Source organism: Stegodyphus dumicola, chromosome X2, assembly GCF_044657685.1.
Source record: "Stegodyphus dumicola isolate Sdum_Otavi_A_Nest chromosome X2, ASM4465768v1".
NCBI lineage: Eukaryota > Metazoa > Arthropoda > Arachnida > Araneae > Eresidae > Stegodyphus > Stegodyphus dumicola.
The window spans coordinates 144,525,994-144,534,173 of NC_140781.1; positions in this window are offsets into that span (position 1 = coordinate 144,525,994).

Sequence of the window (8,180 nt, forward strand, 5' to 3'; positions counted from 1 at the left end):
CATTCTTGGAATCGCTTCTCTTAACATACTGGTAGTTTGACCTGCATTCAAATCCCCGTGAACAAGCTGATTGCATGGGCGTTTTTATGGTTTTAACTTTTTGTAGTGCGAGATTGTTTCCCTTAGAAAATCTGTCACGAAAGCATACCTCCCCTTAGACAGATCGCCTTCACGTGCTTAATAATCTAACAAGCCAAATCAAACACAACCCGAGCGAGGACTCGTAGTCAAGGCACGTCATCATGAAAAGCTAACTAAAATTGTCTCATATTCACATTAAACATGCGCAACAAACATTCGCTAAAACTGGTATGCAGGCAATCGATTCATCAGGATTTGAACCCGCTTCAAACTATTAGTATTCAACGATTTTACCGCTATTTCGTTGGCGGCCTTTTGTAGTATCTATAAGAAAAGTAATCGCAAAGACACAATCAACCGACGGATGCGTACCGACGGATGAACTAAGTTCGGAATTTAAAGAATAACTTTCATTCGTGCTATTGCTGTTAGCACCGACATTTGGACAGATGTTAATTTATTTTAAATCCTTTTAATGTAATTAATTTATATCTTTAAATAATTGATCTTCTGACTGTAATTTTTTGTGCGCAATATATCTAACCCTTCCGTACACTAAGTGTTTTAATTAATTTACACTCCATTAATTTTAAGAGATTTTATATCGATAGATTTCTTTCCAAAAATGTTTCAAGGATTACATATTTTTTTCTTTAGATTTCAAAACATTTTGTATTTAAAATCTTAATAATAAAACTTTTAAAACAAATATTTCTAGAAATTCCTTCGGCTTATTCATTTATTCCGTTTAGTTGAAGTTTCGAGTAGAATATCTTCCTTTCAACATTCATATAATTTTTATATGTCAGTTCACCATTTCTACGGAGCATAGAGCCACACATACGAGTACAAAACTCAGGCATGCTGAAAGCACAGTTTTAACATTTAAGAATGTAAAAAGAAGAATATACCATTATAATAACGCGCATTTGAAATACGAAGGCAAACAAGAAAGCTGGTTGCAACATTTTATATTTTTTCCTGACGAATCAGAAATTGTAATCACTTTTCAATACAAAAATAAAATATTTGATTCTATAACATATAGGCATAAAGGCGTCCTCCGTTACAATTCTTATTTTTTCTTGTTTTTACTAAAATTCGGCAATGTACTATAACAACGTCGGATCCCGTTTGACTTTCATTTGTATAAAGTACCACAAGGCAAACAGTTGTAAAACGATTTATCTTCTTTCGCAAACTTTTAGTCGGCACACAGATAATACATACCTGCTGTCTGACAAAGATACTTCACTCTAAGGACTTTTTCCTAAAGTGCTCTTTTCAAAGAGACTTCACACCCTATTAAGACCTTTGTGTCAACTGACAGCCGCCTGCAGAAAGGTAGGGGAAGGAAGACCAGATCGCGTCGTCTAAACACGTCTTAAGCAATCTTCGCGAAATTCGGGCTTCGTGTGTACACGTCTTAAGCATTTTCATGCGATTTGAAATTCGTGTAAAGACGTCTTAAGCATTTTTAAAGTAATTCCAAAAACGTTTAAACACGTCTTAAGCAGTTAAAGGATTAAATAAGTATACACAGAGGTTTATTATACCTTTTGTGAGATAACAGATTTTTTTTGTGTAAACGAAACTCTTAAGGTTTAGTTCAGAATTGTAGAAACTTTTCAACAGGTCGTTTGTAGGACCTGCTTCCAAGTTTTCCAAATTCTGGCAGCGGCAAATGTAGGGTTTATATTTATTTTAACTAACATTTATTTTAAGTTTAAACTATCTTTCCTGTCAAGCCTTACTTTCCCCTGGAATTGCCAATGCCAGAGTATGTAAATTTTAGTAGAACGCGCAAGGATTCAAATTATCAGCGGAAGTATTCTGAGTTAAATAGAAAGGAAACGAGTTCGAAAGTGTGCTTTCTTGCTTCACGAGTGTGGAGGTGGCTAGTTAGAAATTGAAGAACCACGCGTTTCGGCCTGTGTGCTTGCCTCGGCAAATTGTTAATCTTTCAACGTAATATTCAGAGTTTGCTGAATTATCAGCGGTATTTTAGAACGCGGTGAGGTTAGTTACGTTTAGAGAGCCTTGTAGTTAGTCACTCGTTATTATCTCTTTTTAGTTTCTTATTTTTATTTTACCGCCGGGTCGGCGTAGTTTGTGAGCGTCAAGAGCACGCATTTGTAACTTCTAAAGTTGAATAAAAGGGATTTAAACCCTTCTCAATACTTTGGTCTATTTCCAGTTCTCAGCAGTCACCACTTTGTTGCGTGCAGCTTGGAAGCGCGCAACTTTACAAACTAACAGATAGTCTGTATATAATATTTTTCCATTTTGCAGGTGTGAAAGCAGTTAAGTTAAAAACAGTACTTACCATACATTATTATTATTATGTTTTTAATTTTCAATCAAAAGGAACATGTTTCTATGATAGTGAAACATGTGTGCTTAGCACTCCTTATTCACTGTCCCTGTCGATCACTATAGTAGTTTGCTGCACTACCAGTATCAATTATCACTAGTACTAGTATCCCACAACTGGTCACAATCACCAGCAACCACAGCTAGTACAATACTAGGAAACGTTCACTCAACAATGCATTTTATGCTCAATCATTAAATACATTTTGTTCAGTTGCCAGCTGTTTGTATACATCTATTTCTAATAATTAGTATGTATAAGCCGTACCACTGAATTTCATATGCTTTTTCTGAAAAAAAAAAGGGCGTTTATACTCGACTACAGTACATAGTAAACACTAACTTTCATGAATTTTTGTGGATAATTCTGCAAACTGGTACGTTTACATCATATGAGTAATTAAAATAAACACTGCTCTGCTGTGAGATGTCATAGATGTAAGTTTCATCCACGTCTGTTGTCAGAACTAATTACTTTTAACGATTTTCCATTTGCTGACAGATTATGACAATTCTTCAATCATTGGCAGACATGCATATTAAAGCACCAAAAAGAGTTTAATTTCAACATATGCTCTCATTTCTATTTATGACCAATATCTCAAAAGTAATTTCCCATACAAGTTTTAGGTACCCAAGTCTTCAAATACAACAAAATTATAAACATTTATACCGTATCGAGGAATTTCTACTAGAGAAATAGCATGAATTTAATGATCAAAATTCCATTGAAATGATAGTAATAAAGAATGGATAATAATAACAAATACTATTCATTAAATTATAGTCCATGTTATGAATTATGTGTGCTATTCAGTTTCATTAAAAGTAAATTCCTTTCATGGGGAATGTAATTAAAAAACAGAACAGAACATCAACAGGAGACAAAACTGTCTAGACTGTTGACTGTTGTTTTAAAGATATTTCACTACATTTTTTCCTTCTTGGATTTCATAAGAGCATTTTCTCAAAAGATTAATCCTTTATTACTTATACAAAGCTTACACCATTGAATTGACTATTGTGACCTTTCTTAAATAAGTGAAAATAATTTTTTCTTTTTTTTAAGTAATATTTTTACTGTTAAAAAAACAGCAGATTCTTGATATTGATTTGAAGTTTTAGTAAAATTAATTCATGAAGTTTGTTTGGAAAGAAAATCAGCATTTGAAGCAAATAGCAATACAAGATTTCCAGCTTTTTCAATAAATTTATTCTTAAATACAAAAATAATTAAACAGGAAAAAAATTATAAAAATTATAGACAGAAAGAAAGTAATAATAATAATTTACACAGAAAAAATAAAATTTTTGCAATCATGCATTTTTTAAAGAATTTTCACAATAAAATGAAAAATATTGGATGGGATCAATCACCTACAGGATCATAACAACGTTAAAACAACGTTAAAAAAAACGAAAAAAATTAAGGACCTATGAGCAAATGGAAACTGAATAAATTCAATTAAAAATATTATCTATGCCTGAATTTCACTTTTGTGATACCATCCTAAAAATAAAATAGATCTTTAAGTAGTCTGCATTATTACTTTCGCTTTACGAGTTTCAGCTTAACTTTCGCTTTACGAGTTTCGTCCATATTTTTCAATATAAATTGAAAAACTCATTAAAAAATGCATGTCGTCATCGTAGATTTCTTGCGAGATCAACTCTTTATTTCATTCGGATACGATGTGTTCTATATTAAAAAAACGTCGCCTTCGATGTGACAGCGAAATCATTAGATCTCAGAAAGCGATCTAAAGAAAGCCGCTTCGTTTTAGCTTCGCTCTGATATGTCGACGCTTATCCCAAACTCGGCGTAAAGTTAAAAACTTTGAACCCTATGACACGAGCCCTAAACCAGATTCTGTGACGTAGCAGAGACTGGTTGCCTTGGCAACGGAGCTCGGCTTTAACCACTTATGCCCCTAACGCCCTTGTCTGAAAGGGGCCTAACGAACCAGTGCCAATTGTCAATAAAGCGAAATATCTTGGCATAACTATCAATAATCGACTTACCTGGACTGCACATATTGAGAATGTTCGTAACCATGCACTAAGAGTAGTTATGAGTCGGTACTACCGAACCGGGTATTTTGTAACGGGTACTTAGTTGTAACGGGTACTGAAAATCGGTACATGCAAGTACCTGTTACTTCAGTACCGAAATCGGTACTTTTCGGTATTCGTTACTTTTGTACAGAAACGGGTACTTTTCGGTATTCGTTATTGGAGGATCGATGACGGTTCAGCTCACTTCGGTTTCGGTACGAGGACAGTAGTATCTGGTTGTATTTGCGAAATGGTGGTATGCGCTCCTTGTGTCCATGAATGACCTTGAAATAGGGCATGGAATGACAAACGAGAAAGGGGGAACTTCCGTTCCGTTCGTCACGGAGACTAGAGTTTGAGATAGTATAATTAATTGCTTGTGTGCGCGGGAGGACGAATGTGAAATAGTGGAAATTTTTCGAAAGGCCGTTCGTTGTGTGTGGGGGGGGGGATAGTAGCAGTTGGAGTCACTGTCGCCGGCATTGCTCGCGTGTGATTGGAGTCGGTATAGTCAGGAGGGAAAGGGAAGGGAGCGCTAGATGATTTGTAATCCGAATTGTGCATGTTTTGATTTTTCATCGTTTGTAGGAGAAAAACTGCGTGGATCTGAAATGATTGATTTGGTAAAGTTGCTGTTGTTGGATTGGTGAATGGAATCAACTACAAACTAGATTACTTCCTTTTCCTCAACATATTTTTAGCATAAATCATGAAAAATATTTTTCGTTTGCTTGCTTAATAGGGCAACGTAAATCATATGATCCTTTTTAAATAAATATGATCCTTTTTTATCCCGCTGTACCTACTTCAGAAAATGTCACAGCATCTAGTGGATCACTAAGCCAATCAACATAAAATACAGACGCAATTTTAAACTTTTCTAATGAAAGAGCAAAGATAACTGACACACTTATGATAATTCTTCCCCCTTCTAAAAACAGATTTTCATCTCGCCAAAAACTAAACCCAGGTCACGTGTCTAACGCAGGATTGTCAACGCCTGCTTTACCCCCAGGACGTGACCACGCTCCTCCGATAGGAAGAGAGGTGAACTTTGACTTGGCAGTCCGAATCTTCCTTTTTTTTTTTTACTCCCTCTGGAGCTTATTTGAGGAGGGGGGGACTATCGAATGGAATACCGGAAATTATCCGGACATGTTTATGTAAACATACATGTCCCTCCCGTTTTTTCCTTTGCATTTTTTGCTCTTTCATGCCTGATTAATAGAATCATTAGGCGATATTGCACTTAGTTCCTGCACAAAATCGTTAACTGCGTATTTCGGTAGTCCAAATCGTTACTAGAGCACTTCGGTACTCCAAATCGTTAGTAGGGTACTTCAGTACTCCAAATCGTTGCTAGGGTACTCCGGTACAGCAAACAGTTACTCCGGTATTTCGTTACTTCGGTATTCCAAACCGTTACTTGGGTACTCGGTACTTGAAATCGGTTTTCGGTACTTTTTAAAGTAACGGTTACTTCAGTAACGGGTATTTTGTACCGGGAACAAGAAAGTACCGAAGTTGCCCATCACTAACTAACAGGGTTCGTACACATTTCTGCACACGAAAATTAAGTGCTTTTAAGGACCATTAATGAAAAAAATTAAGGACCTATGAGCAAATGGAAACTGAATAAATTCAATTAAAAATATTATCAATGCCTGAATTTCACTTTTGTGATACCATCCTAAAAATAAAATAGATCTTTAAGTAGTCTGCATTATTACTAAACATGAATTAAACATAATTATTAATAAGTTTGAGAATAAAATAAACTTTATGCAATCTATCAAGTAGCATTAAATATTTTACACTTACAACAGATGGACATATTTGAAAGAAGATAAGTGACATTTACGTTTTACTCACAGTTAGCTTTATGTTAATTTTTTTAAATGTCTCATTTTGTCACGTACTTGGTCAGTCTAGATAGAGGTTGAGTAAATGGCAAGTAGATTTTATGTCAAACAGCATAGGTTAAAATGAGAAGTAAGATCATAATCAGCATGATTCAGAACAAAACACTGAATGTTGTTACTACTGCTGCTTGTCTAGAGAGAGACCTGCTCATTAGAACAAACCTGAAAGGCCTTATGTAGGCAGGTGTCCTGATGCAGGTTCGCAAATGTTGAAAGTTAGTCGGGCTCAGTTTGATGCAGTTAGTGTCGTAGCTTCGTGTAGAGTTTCAGGGGTTGTAACCCAGTTAATATACTTTAAGGTTCCAATAAGCCATTAAAGGTACCAGAGGTGATAAATTGTTTTGTATTATTTTAAGTCTCACTAGATGCAAAGAATAAGTTTTACTTGAATTTTTACGTTTTTGTGTTTTATCATGTGACCACAGTGAGTATTAATGAAAGGCAATAACTCGCTTTAATACGTAGAGATAATTTTTAAGGGTAAGCATATGTTATAAATAATTAAATTAGGTAATTAGATAACCTTAGTCATCATGGATTTACATGGCCACAATTAAATTTTATTTTTTAACAATATTTGTTAAAAAAGCCCTATTAAAATCAAAGTCTAATCAAATTTCACAGTTTAAAATGCATGTAATTTATAACATTGATTCTTAAACGATATTAGGATAATTACACATTAAAAGCTACAAAAATTTATGTTTTGTAACAACAACACTCAACAAAATATTTATCCGTTATTTTAATTTGAAGCCTTCCCAAACATTTTGGCTAGTTTATATCGATTTCCTTCTCTTTAAGCATCTTTTTTAACAATTAGAGATTTGTCTCAAAATGCAAACCAATGCTCTCGGCTAGTTTCTGCATCAACCTAACTGCTTTATCTCCTAACTTTTCAACCTCTCCACAATGTACCTATGAGGGTCTATTTGATCTGGTAAAAGTTAAATAGTCCAAAGCCCTCGACAAACATGAAGCATATAATTGCTATGTCTGAAAGTAACTGCAATATCAGACAAAGGTTTAAATAAGCCTCTTATTTAAAAAGAACTTAAAACATAAAGGCATGTTCTGATGCTAACAAAATCATTTGCAGCTCACGATGACGTAATTAAACAAGAACAGTCAAATTCAAACTAAAAGTGTGGACTAGTGGTCAAAGATTGTATAATTTAATTTTAATTTAATCTGGCTCAGTAACTCTATCATATGAGGAAATAGAAATGGGAAATTATAGTAAAGGCTGAAATCGTAAACAATTGGGTAATTTGCATAATAATAACTGCACATTTTCTTTGAAGAATAATTTTCTTTGTCTTTATTATTTTCTTTCTTCAACACGTTTCCTTTTCATTTTAGAATTTTTGGATTTAATTAAAGATTTCCGTTATTCTAAAAAACATGAAATGCATTTAGAATGTATAGAAAATGGCTAATTTTATTTCTTTAGTAATATGAACATTCAGAAGAAATATATATGGTAAAGGCAGAATTTTTAGAATTTAGTGACACACCGAACAACAAAATCTAGAAATGGCACAACTTTTAGAATTTAGAGCAGGCATTGGAAGCAGAATTTAGGCTCCACAGAGATTGCATCAGGTGGGAAAATGCCTAGTGCCAGCTCTGTGTATGATGCATTAAAGCATATTAGACGAATCTTTTAAATTTTAAGTTTTCAATTTCTTTATTAATAAAAAAATCCCCTTCTATAACTTGCGTGCCCATGTGACAAGATTAGAAGCA